At 37.6% G+C, this 13,287-nt stretch overlaps 1 protein-coding gene across 5 annotated transcripts in view; it reads left to right on the top strand.

Moving 5' to 3' along the window:
* Positions 1-13,287, top strand: part of LOC117153439 (uncharacterized) — a 94,377-nt gene that overhangs the window by 25,321 nt on the left and 55,769 nt on the right. The gene's annotated exons all lie outside the window — the stretch shown is intronic.

Genomic DNA, 13,287 nt, shown 5'->3' with positions numbered 1-13,287 from the left:
GTATTATCAGTCCTCTGACAATCGGCTTTAATGGATTGAAGCAGTACTGGGTGGTCCATTAAAAATAAATCGAGACAATATCAGCGTTATATTAAAGAAAAGTGTTAAGAAAAAGTTTCTATATTAAGATTTCCCCAAGTTATCGCCGTTATACCTTTAGAATAGTTCTTACTCTTTATGAACAATTTGAATAAAATTGCAAATTCAAAAAATCCTCAAAGTTGCAAAGTTCTAAACTCTTTCGTATCGAAGATTTCGAACTCTCCGCTTCTCGATATTCTGAATCGTTCAACGTTCGAAATGGCAGAATGTTTCATTCCTTTTCTTTGAAATTCTCCGTTTTTTAAATTAATAATTAACTGTTATTTATGTTTTCTATTCCTGTTCTGTATCACACACGCGACCCCTTCTTTGCATTTAAAACTACGGCATTATAATTTAAAAAACGGCGATCATCGTTGAAAAATTATCAAACAAGCTTCGATTGACGCATTCTCGAGAATGCAAGCTCGAAACACGTGGCGGCTATAAATGTTCTTTATTACGTTTTAAATTTGCTGACAGACGGTCGCGGAAGCTTCGTTTTCCCCATCCGCGTCTCGTCTCGATAATCGAATTAGGAATTAGCTAAGGAATGTTCTGTCATCGAACGTTGAATGAAAAAACATGGCGACAGTTTGATGCAGAGTACACGCTGTCTCTTCTCGTTCGCAACTTATGACCCGTATGCTTTTTTACAAATTGTTTCTTTTTTATAAATCATTGCGAACACTCGATTATCGTTGCAGCCAGCGATTATCATAAACGTTGACTGGCGTATTTAATGTCAGTGGACACGTGAACGTTACACGTGATTCTACAAAAATCGAAGTCTACTGGAAGAGCGTACAATGTTGTTATTCCAGCATTTCATTTAGCATTGCAAGTTATACACAGGAAATTACGTAAAAAACAGAAAAAGAACACTATCTTGAATACATTATACAGTTGTAAGAAGTTTTTACGATATATGTACAACGACTCGAACTTTGAATATTAATGTTGGCTATAAATCGCTAGCCAATGAAAAATACTTTTAACGCGTTGCTTACGTTACAGTAATGCGAAGTAGATAACGGAAAGTACGTTTTCTCGGATACCTGGTGATGCCAGTTGCATCGCTGGTGAAACATTGGAAACGTTTTACACAAGGACGCAACTTGCAATCCCGACCTGGAACAGTAGTATTTATCGTAGATCTCTCTGTTACATTGATGACAACTATTTACGGTACTGTGTTGTATAGCTTTCAGTTCCGATATCGCACCTTGTAACGCACATGAAAAGTTACATGGTAGCTTTTATTAAACGTATTGTGAACGCGTTCGTTTCCATATCTGGTTCACAGCGATGCAATGTTTTCGTTTTAAAATTTCACGAAAATTGCCGACCGGCGAGTTTGTCAAGTTTAAAGATCAAAAGATACGAAAACTGCGTCCAAATTGTCCAAAGTTGACAACATTCACTTAACAATCTGCCACGTTAAACTCAATCGAAGACGATAGAAGAAAGATGAACGCAACAAACGACGCATCGAGCTGTATTCTTTTCGTATTTTTCGTCCATTGACTATATTCAATGGATCGTTACGGTTTCCTCTGCGCTTAAGACGTACGTGCAATTTTGTTTATCACGCGATTCGTGGAAAATGCGCTACGTAATTTGCGTGACAAATTAATTTACTGCGACGACCTTTATAAGGATCCGCCGGTGGTGTTAACGACGTCTTTGTATCTATAGCCGAGGATTTTGTGTGCATACTTCTCAAGACGTTTTCGGCAGATTGAATGGAAAGAGCAAAGGGTAGAGCCGCGCGTGGTTTTTACGTTTTTCGTAAAATGGACCCGTCGAACGAGTCCAGGTAGAACATAAAATTCTGCGAAGAAAATACGTACTACGTTTTTATCGAACGATTATGTATCACGAGTAACCCTCGTCTACCCTTTGTGTCAATTTTACATGGTGCAATAAATTCTAAAAAGGTAGTAATTTCCGCTGTATCGTTTGAGGAGATCGGCAAAAAACACAGGAAACGATAGGCAACTTTATAATAAATTTTCACGCGAGCTTCTACGAGTACATATAGCAAAATCTTTTAGCTTTTGAAAGCATACAAATATTCTATCAAATGTTCTATCAAAGTTTAACTCCACTTACAGCTTTTTATTCGTTCAACGAAGAAATTTCCAAATATTTTTATCAATATTATTAATAATATCGATGTATATTTGTTATAAATATTCCAGTCATTTTTCACCATCGTGTCAATTTGATATCAGAGAAAAAATTAAGTAAAGAAAGCGTAGGATGAACGAGGATTGAGGGGATGAACGATGCACTTGAACGATAGCTAAATTAAAAAAAAAAAAAAGAAAAAGAAAAACATGAAATAACAGAGAGAATATAGATCAGGAATTTTGCAGATGAAAGTAATGTGTATTATCTGCATTCGTGTTATTTTCATTAGGATTCATAGGAATATTCAAGGTTTCCTTTCGCAAGGGCGACGAACGCCACCGATTAATTTGTTAAAATTAGCCAAGGACTATTATAATTAGCAAATAAACAAGAGTCTGTTGTGTCTACGCTTTTGTTATCGAAAAGACTCATGCTATAAATATGCAAATTTCGAAGGTTATATGCGCTAACCAAGATACTAACGCGTTTACTGATCGTTTGTTTTTTTGTTCAATGTTTAAACGGTGTACTCGCGAGTTAATCATAGTTCGTCCGTCTTCCTCTTTTCACTGATATATAATATTCCTCGATAATTTTTCCATTTACCACTAATCCGAACACCATCCAACTTCGAATAGAAACACATGCGATCACGATTTGATCGACTCGTCGACCTTGCTTACTTTTTTTTTTACAAGCACAACTCGTGTCCGCTCGTTCTTGTGATTTTAGAACGTAGTTTTGATCTACGATCCGTATATTACACTGTCTCTGGTGACTTGCTTTTCCCTTGTCGCTTTGACACAGACACGGTATCGTCGACTCCTTGCCAATGTCGTTACGCAACATCCAATTCTGCAGTTCGAATCACATTTTTCACAGGTAGAAGATAATTTCGATTTTTACCGTTGTACATAGGCAGAGCGAGAAAGAGAGAGAGAGAGAGAGAGAGAGAAAAAGAGAGATAGGGAAATATTTGAATAGATCCTCGGTTATAGAGCACCGGGATATTTATTGTGACCGAATGGAAATCAACTTGTAGCTTTTTTGCTTAATATGAAGTATTTATGTTGCTTTGGAAGTAAGCGGCAGAAACTTTTCGAATTTTAATATCCTTCTTTTATAAATAATAGAAAATGTAATTTTGCCTGTGTTTTCAACTGTAACCTTTCTCATAATCAATTTCCATTCCTTTCTCTCACGCGAAGCTTGGCTTACTTTGATAAGAAACGTAGACGACTTTCAGAATGTTAATATAGTTCTATAAAATCTCTATAACGGATGAAAAATGTAATTTATCAAGTTATCTGCGATCGTGGTATTTTTTTTTTTAGCAGGTAAGCTTAATCTATAGTTCGATGATTACACAAAACAGCTAATAAGTCTCGTATTAATTCATTACCAAACACGCTGCTTTTTTTTAACGAGCTATCAAATACTTTCAGATTCGAAAAAGTGTATTAGAATTCACAGAAACGTTCTCGAGAATGTGGTCTCGGTTTGACAAAGTTCAATCGATCGAAAATAACCCTGCTCTTTGCAATTATATTGCGTAACTAAAATCAGAATCCTGCTGGTGATACGAAAGCCTCCCCGCTGTGTATCTACCGTTCCACGATCAATTTGTACCTTCTATACAATTCACGAAATTCATTTTACACATGGACGAAAGTGAGCGGATATTTATGACCGAACTTATTCACGAAAGGCTGTCAGTGTACCATCGCTCAGTTAATCTGTATGTACACTTAGCAAAAATTCGCTTATTGTTGCTACGCGTCGACGAAAGTGTTCGAATATTTATGAGTGGCATTGTACGTCAGAGTAATGTACTTAGCGTCGGTATTTAAAATTCACGTCGCGATAACCGCGTGTCTATCGGCATCTATCTACGCTTATTGATGCTTCATTCATACGCGCAACTGGACGCCACGCTAATCCGTTTGTACGATCGGTAGTCGCAGAGAGATGTTTGCGGCGAAGGTGAAGGTTAAATCGTTCTTTCACGGGCTTAACCTTTTGGAAGGATCGAATCGAGAAACTCTCGGACGTGTCGTACGAATGATTTTTATGGCCTTGCGAGCAACTCTTCCTTTACTGGAAGCGTCGGGACGCGACACAATCCGCCACCTTGTCTCGTGACGAAACTTCGCTCTATTGGTCGTCCCAACGTTTGCCAACAAACGTATTCTCTCCGATGTTTAATAATTTCGATCGCGTCCCTGCGTTTATGTAACGCAACATGCATCTGTTTTTCTATGCAATTACCGCTAGTTACCAGATCGGGTCTTCTATTTTCTGCAACGCGTATGTGACGCGTCTTCGTTGCAAATGAGATAACTTGACGCGTTGATGCACTCGTTTGTTGCTAATTAGACGATCGTTCTCACGATTCCTAGTACTATAGTTTTAGTTTTATATCTTATCTTTTTGGGTTATCTAGCGTTTTGCGTGAACGGTAGTATCGTAGACTTTCGAAGAAATCGAGTCTTCGTAGTTTGTCGAAGAGTATAGTTTCAAGAATACGCGTGGAAAACATCGTGTGTCTTTCGGATCCTTAAAATCGAAGAAGTTATAACTGTTGGAATGATGTGAGAATCAGTCTTGAAGACGTTCGTGGGCGTTTTAGTTTAGCGGAATAGCGTTTAAACACAGTTTCTTCCAAACTATGATATTTTAAAACATACTCGATCGATTGGCTCCGAAGTTTGCATGCTCCTTCGATGTACGTGTCGTGACGAGTGTTTGTTATTTTTTAAATCCACAATAGATACGGCAAAGATAACAAGATTATAGTCCAATTTCATTTTCAGCTAATACTGTGTATCCACTTACTCTGCTACCTCTGTCGTAGCCAAGTTCGTCCTAATTAAGAATCTTTTCCTTTTTCTCTCTCTTTCTTTATCTCGAAATCTCAAGCTCCACGGTATCATCGATTTTTCTTATTTCGCTAAAAAAAAATTTCTGACGTATTACAACATAAATAAATATCCGCGGAATATCGAATAGAAAAATTGCTCAGGTTTTCCGCAAAAAATCCTAAAGTCCTACAATATACCCTGTATCTTGCAACGTATCTTATCTAGAATACCTTTTTAAACGACTTGCAACGTGTCCTTCGAAATAACTATTTAAACGTTTCTCAAATTGTTGCAATCGTTGCAACACTACAGACATTGTACAAAGCTACGCAACAGTTGTTTACGTTTTAAAGAAACGAATTTTCCTGAATATATACAACTTGGATGAATTTTCTATCTCGATAATTTTACAGTTTACATCCGCCCACGTACGCTTCCAAACAAATCGCATCGATATTCCGAATAAACTGAATCGTCAAAGAGAAACGTTCCCGTGCTTGTATTTAATTCTATTCGTATTATGCACGCGAAACGTGGGAGTTTCGAACGATCCGAGGAGCCATGAGCACATTCTACCGTTGCGTTATTCGATCGAGTATGGGTCGCTTATCAGTTTTCTAGTAGGCGATCTGACTCAAATTTACCAACTTCTCTCTTGAATGGATCCAGGAGCGTGAATCAATCCTGTTGCTATACCACCTAGCTATGTGTTGGTACACGTGAAATACAGGCTCGTGGGTGGATCGATGTCGTTTTCGACGAGTTTCCACAGTATGACATTTCGTGCTCTCGCCAAAGTGGAAAAACAAACGTGAATGGTCTTTTAACGAGGTCTAGAGTTTCATTCCGTCGCCGCTGACGATTCACTTCGTTTCAGAATATATGTAACCGGCGTATAAATGTTTTCGTAATGAATGGAAAATAAAAGGCGAAAATAAAAGAGGGAAGGAGAAATTCGTCGAATCGCTGCGATATAATATAGTAGGGATGGCATTAATTTCAATTTGCGTTCGCGAATTTAAGTCGGATTCTAATAAAAATGGTTTTCGCTTTGCCTCTATTTCATTGCTTTCATATATTCGTAAAAGATTGTTTCGGTTCTCGCGTTTGAAAAGCGTGGTCGGTTTCAACAAACAAGTCGATTTTCACGAGTTGGTTTCGAAATACAGAAGGGCTCGTAGGTTTCGAAGATGTACAAACCGATATCGATCGGTTCCGTAGGTCGAAAAATACAGAGAAGCGGCGATGTTGCAAACGCTCTGGCGTTTTAAATTTATTTTAGAATTTCCTGTTATTCGTGCCATCTTCTTGCGACGAATCACCTTATGGAAGTAAGTCGTTTGTTTCTTGATAATTGGATATTGTTAGTCATTTACTGGTTCGTAATGAAATTAGGAAATTAATAGAAAACGCAGTTGGTTGGAGCTTGCCTTCTGAGAAGCTCACAGCGAGGCCACGAAGTGGATCGAGTGTCAGAGTTTACACGTTTCGAGAATCAAAAAATCGTACGTTATCATCTGAGAATTATTTCTTCCTTCGTAGCACATTCAACGGGATTTGTACGTAACGTACAATTTCCAAGTCAAGTTCTACGTTCTATACAAATTGCTAACTGAGAACGAAGCTTCGAGATTCCGCTCCTATACGATACCTATACGTCTACAGCTTCTATCGTAGAATCTATTAGAAAGCCAAAATTTCATGATTTCTCTCACCGTGAAGTACCGTTTCTATTTCACGAAGAATTGATTCGTTTCTTCTTGAAAAATTCAAACCGATTTGCTATATTTTCCTCGTTGATTGAGTTCGTCATCGATCGGCTAAAAGTGATATACCGGGAGGAAACACAGTTGCACTGCAGAGAAACGTCGGACATATTTTTCCTTTGAAGATAAACGCGTGAATCCATTGTTTGATAATTTTATTACAGGAAAAGGACGAATATGAGGATGGGAAGGTGCAGGGGAGGATGCACCTTTAGCTCGATTATGTTTTAATTAAACTCGCCCGTGCCACGTGTAACATATTGCACGTGGAGAAGTTCACTCGGCTTTCAAAGCGAATTACAAACCATCCTGGAATACTGTTCGAAATATTATTGAAAATACACGAGCAGAGGTAACTGATAAATGTTATGCTCGCGAAAAGCGATACAGTTATGGAAACACGAGTATCTCGGCTTTAACGTGCAACGTTGTTATTTGGAAACCGATGTTGTTTCTCTCCGTAATAACAAATAAATCACAAAAGAAACGGCCCTCGATATTATATTAATATACATGTGGTTTGATTAACGGAAGGCGAAACGAGATCATCAACAAGGACGTGCAGCAGCTGTATATCTCGTTAAGTTCGAGGTACAGTAGCTCGCGAAAGTATTTCGACATTTGCAGAAATCTTTTTTAAATATTTATCGTGCGCGTTATGCGAAACATTTTGAAATTACATTAACATCGCGACGAGACTCTGTTATCGTGATTACGTTGGTGAAGTTTTAGGCGAATTGCGAGATGTACATAGAGGCTACGAAATATACAGTGAAAAATATATGTGTTTTTCGCAGAGATTATGAAAGGTGTAAAGAAAAAGAAAAAAAAAAGAGGAAAAAATGGACTAAACGCACGTAATTACGAAACTATCACGTTATTAAATTTAACCAAGTAAAATACATCAGCCACGTTGGTTTCGTATTTTTAGTTGTGTCCACAGGATACAAGATTCGAGCAAAACTAGTTTGTGTTTACTTGCATAAACAGTGTATTTATGTGTATTATACGAAACTTGTGTAAATATTGTTAGCGCTATAACGAGATACGATTATCCTGATTGGCTTGGTAAAGTTCGAAACGAATCAAGAAAACTAGATATGGAAACTACAAAATATTTGATGCAAGGATATCTGTATATCACGCAGATGTCATGAAACTATTTAAATAGTCAATTATTCGTTGTATTGAGAAGCTTCGTATCAACATTAATCTTTTACCTAATACATGTTTACTGTAAATATCTTGTAACTTTTGTATATACGTTTTCAAATTGGTTTCGAACGTTATCAGTGTAATCGCGACAGTCGCGTCTCGTTACGATTCTAATGATATTTCGAAATGCATAAAAATTTTCAAATACCGTCACGATCCGCTGTAAATCCAGCTGATTGCCGGATAGATTAACGGAAAAATATTTTGCTGTCACGGCGATGTTTATCGCGATCTTCGACCTTACTTCTTTTATCGGAACATTCTCGATGCGGAAATTACTTAATTGAAAGGATGATGTTGTGCGTACGATGCAATTAGCGTAATTGCGCGGTAACATTGTTGCATAAATGAATTGCCGGCGTATAAAATAAATGAGAAGCGTCACTCGCCAGATGGAACGAGATAAGAGGAAGAAGAAGGAACATGGAATTTCATAAAGGCGTACTTTGCGGTAGAGTCGATGGATCGCAAATTTTTATTGCCACGTCGTCGATTGTTTCGTACATACGTACATTTCTCAAAATGCTGTCAGTTTCGTCGGATCTCCTTTTTAAACATTTACCGGATGCCATCAGCACACTATTTTAGTCGTGGCGAATCGCTACTATGCATTCCAGCACGGTCGAGGACAGGCAGATAGCGAGGAAAAAAACAAGAAAAAGAAACAGGGAAAAAAGAAAAAATGAATGTTCTCCGATCGATCGGAGCTACGGAAAGCAATGAAGAATCAGAGAGAAAAGGAAGGAACCGTGATCGATGAGAAACTCGATGAGACAGGATTTCTACGCGGTTCGACGCGTTTAGTGGAAGAGACGAACAGAATCGGACAAGCGTTGTTCTTAAAGTAGAAATGGTTGGAGGTCAGCCACGTCACGGTGCATCGTACGTATCGTTGCAAGTGGTAACGCTCGATCCGTCACCACGAGAATAACCAAATTTACCCGTGAACTTGAACTCACCTATCGCACGATGACGTTGGCGACAAAGTTACAGAACCTCGTTGTCTATTGCTGCAATTCTCTTTTACATGCTTTTCCGTTGAACAACTTCACGAGTGACATAATCTCTAGTTCGAGAAAACCATTGGCGAAGCAAATTTTAACGAGGTATTCTAAACACGAGTTCCTTCCGCTCGAGCAACATTTGAATATCTTCGATTTGACGACTAATACCACGGCACTATCACGGTGATAGACAAATCTCGAATCTTCAAACTGAATTTCCTGCAAAACGAGGTCCGCCACGAGAAAATACTATTCTATATGTCTGACGACTTTATATTTTTACGAACTTAATTAAATAAATGGGATTTAAACGAATTTGTTTCGTCTATGAAATATCGTGATAAACGCTCTGCTTGAAATATCTCTTTAAAACTTTTGGAATCTTAAATTTTCCAAAAGTGCAGATCCATTATCCACCAGCGATAATATTCGCGCGTAAGTAAAAGTTGGCAAAAGAAGATGCTACTCTTGCAACATTTTCCAATCGGAGAACGAGAATGCAGTCTCAGTGAGACCTGCAGCTCTTGGCGAGGAACTGTGATCGTTAATTTTCTTACGTAACAGTTTACGATTGAAGCTTTCGTTCGCTGCCTGCGATAAGATGATTCTCGTTCGCGTATTTATTGTTTCGTTACCTTGAATTTCGTTCAAGATTCTTGATAGCGTTCAGCCGGCAAAAGAAGAAAACAAAAAGTTATTTACCAATAGGTCGTTTGAAGAAGGTCGGGCGTAAAGTATGTGCATAGCTCGCTACGATCACCGATAACGCGCAAATTCTCCCAGCAAAGTTAATTGTGCCGATCTCGAACGATAGAGCACCGTTTATGGTTTAATATGTTTGTGAAACATCGTCTCGATAACAATCGACAATAACAATAATACGTCGTCGGATTTGTCCTCTGGTGTAACACGTCCGAGAAGACGTTTCTTATCGATTATACATGTGACTCGATATTTCCAACTACCTGTGCCATTTCGAAGGATAACACACGCGGCTACAACAATCACAAACATTTTGTTGGCGATGCTCGTTATCGTATTATCCGATCGACAGCTTTTAATCTAGACGCCGATACGGTCTGTTCTTTGTCGATCCTCCGAGAACAGATTAATCGTCGTATTATTGTTTGTACGAGAAAGTTAAGAATTTTCGCAGAATTTAAAAAAAAAACAGCCTGGAAATAACACGCTAGATTATTTTATTGCGGATAATGTATTTTGTTGTTTTCGTTCGAGTTACAAAATGACCGGGGATTCTCGTTCGATCGATTGGTTCTTGTTCAAAGTATCGTACGCCTTTGTAAATGGAAAATTGACATCGTTGATATTCGTCTGAATTTCATCTTGATTTTATCTCATTTTACCAAATGAAACGTAAATCCTCCGTGTTGATATTAATTCCTGACGCGAATTAATTTCTACCAGATAAGTCGCGTTCTGAAGCTCCCCGCAAGTAAAACATTCGTTGGACGCTGGATCGACAACAGGGGCCAGTCATTTAAAATTTCGCTATCTTTGCTACAACTTTGTGCCAAAGCATTCTCACGATTCTGTATTTATATCACATGTTTTTCTTACTTTTAATCATAGAATACGCTGACGCAGCATTTGGCGGGACAAGAACGAAACAGCCTGTACGTTGCTCGTATTAACACGTCCTGGCTTGAAGAAACAATCTATATAACGCTCATTCTATTTGAATTTCTTAATATATCGCGTTTACTTCTTATTTTGCAGCTGTTACGTATTATTCCTCTGCTTCGTTCTTAATTGGTTAATTTCAGGTTTGTCAAGGTGGGAGTAGAAGGTTTCTAAATTGGCAGAGAACTGCGCGTCTTCTGATAGAAACAACGATGACGTAGCCGCATCTACGATCTCGTTGTCCTCTACCTAGGACATGGCAGTCTACGTTGCCTCGATTTTGGTTACGTCATTCTCTATCGCGTAACGAACTTCGTAAACAAAGCTAAGAAAATAGATTTGCGTGCTGGCGTAAGATACGAAATGATATATCTACCAATTTGTCGATGCTTGACTGTTCAAGATGTGCTTCTCATACACGTTTATGAAACGTCGTACTGTGACGTCTTGTCATGCATATCCAAAGCTTCTCTTTGTGCGTTTACTTTTTTCCAATCTTCGTTCCTCGCTTTTCTTTTCCTCTTTTAGTTTCGTTTCTCTGCTCTTCTCGAAGTATTCGCACCTCTTTGAAGATCTCTAGTTCGCAATATTATATATTAGCATGAGATGCAGGAACCAACGATAATATTATGCCCCTTTGATCTGTAATTTCAAAGGACATATGGAATAAGAAGTTGCGTTTCAGTTGCTACCTGCTTTTTTTCTTCCTTTTTTTCCTTTCTACTTTCTGTAACACGTCGTTTATTCTAACTATTCCAGCTATTCTAACGTATCGATGCTTGTATTAGATAACGTCGAATATTGTTTCTCTTCTAGATTATACGCGAATAAATATATTTAGGTTTATTCTATTTTTCTTTTCGTTATGAAGCATATTACAAAGACACGTTATAAACAAAGTCAGTGGTACGTTCTATTACATGAAATAGCCCATTAATAATGCGTAAATGTTGTTGTGAAATTATCAGTATACGTATCTTCTTTTCATGTACATTTATCTTTCGTCGGTCCTCGTTTCCCTAGCCTCGTTTCTTCCTTGACATTCATAAACACAGTAATGAAAAGATCGATACAGCGAGAAGATGAATTTGTTATCTATGAAAAATACATAGACCAAGTTTCTACACATTCGAATAGTGTAAGGCGTGTGTAAAACGATGTGTAAAAGCGTGATGCCTTTTTATTCTATATCGTAGCCTATCACAGTAACATAAGGAACTCATATCGGTTAAACGAATGATAATTTTGTTTGGAATTTAATGTATAATTTAAAGTATATACCATTGCTCGGTTCTTCTTTCGAGACACTCATCCAACGCGAGGCATTTCCTTCTCGTTGCACTTTTTAATTAAGTTTATCCTGCAACTCGTTCCCGCGTTTCGTATAGCTATGACGATCGTCCACTTTGATACGTAGCGTGTACATGCGTTCCCCGAAGTCCATTTCCTTCGATACGTAAGTTACCCTTTGCCGCGAAAAAATTCACTTCCTTTCTGTCTTAATTAAACTTCGTCACTCGCTAATTTAAATCGTCCCTGCTCCGACGATTAAGAACTACATATAATCAAATATCTATTATCTTCGTACGATTGCGTCGTGCAAAATTTACATTTATCGTCTGACACATTGCTTTGAAAAATTATCGTGACATTCAAGGAAAACATTGAGAAACATTCAGATGATGAAGTGTTTTCGGTAAATCGTCTTTTTATCCTGTTTTTTTCTTATTCCTCGTTTTATTCCTCCACGTTAGTTGTATCGTTTCTACCGTTTGCAAAACCATTTTCTTTTTCAATTTGTACGTTCTTTTTTTTTTTGGAAATATCAATTTATCGAAGCTTGCGTCGAGCGCTATACAACTACGAGCAGTTTAATTACAAACATCGACAGCTGCTGTTGTCTAGTCGTTGGAACGTAGCGAATATGTTGAAGCAAGTTTAACCCTTTCAGCAGGGGGATCGACTATAGTAATTTATTCAGCCGCGGAATTAAAAATTAATAGAGACAGAACCAGTTCCGTTCGAGGTAATTTTATTCCATGTGAATACGAGAGGATAGATGATATATTTATTTTTTAAATAGAAATGATACGATTTTGATATTTAAAGATGTGGTCAATCAACAGATTAACAGGTTAACGCAAGCAAATTCTTGCAAATGTAATTATGTTATAATGTCTTTTTTTGTTAATTTTAGAAAATTGCCCAGTAAATTATTACGCAAATGAGCTACTATTATACTAATCGCCGGGAGCAGTTCTTGATAAATAGAATCATTTTTCTCTGGGAAATGTACCGTAAAAGACATTAATCTATTTAGCTGCTAACATCATTATCGTAAAAACCTAGTTGATAATAAACGTATATAAAGTTAGCAAACGTGAGGTAACGAGAAGGAAAATATAGAACCACGTGTTGTAGAAACTCTTATATGGTTTAAAATGTCTTAATCCACCGTAGTGACTGCAATAAGCATTGGCACAAACTCTTATTTTTCATCAAACATCTATCCTTGAGTTTTACATTCCATTTTCATAGTGGTATCAAAGTTTTTTGTAATCGTACGAAGGTTCTACAAAATGA

The sequence above is a fragment of the Bombus vancouverensis genome, chromosome 1 (assembly GCF_051014615.1).
Source record: "Bombus vancouverensis nearcticus chromosome 1, iyBomVanc1_principal, whole genome shotgun sequence".
NCBI classification, from domain to species: domain Eukaryota; kingdom Metazoa; phylum Arthropoda; class Insecta; order Hymenoptera; family Apidae; genus Bombus; species Bombus vancouverensis.
The sequence above is the reverse complement of the archived record's forward strand: the minus strand, read 5'-3'. Positions and strand labels throughout refer to the sequence as shown.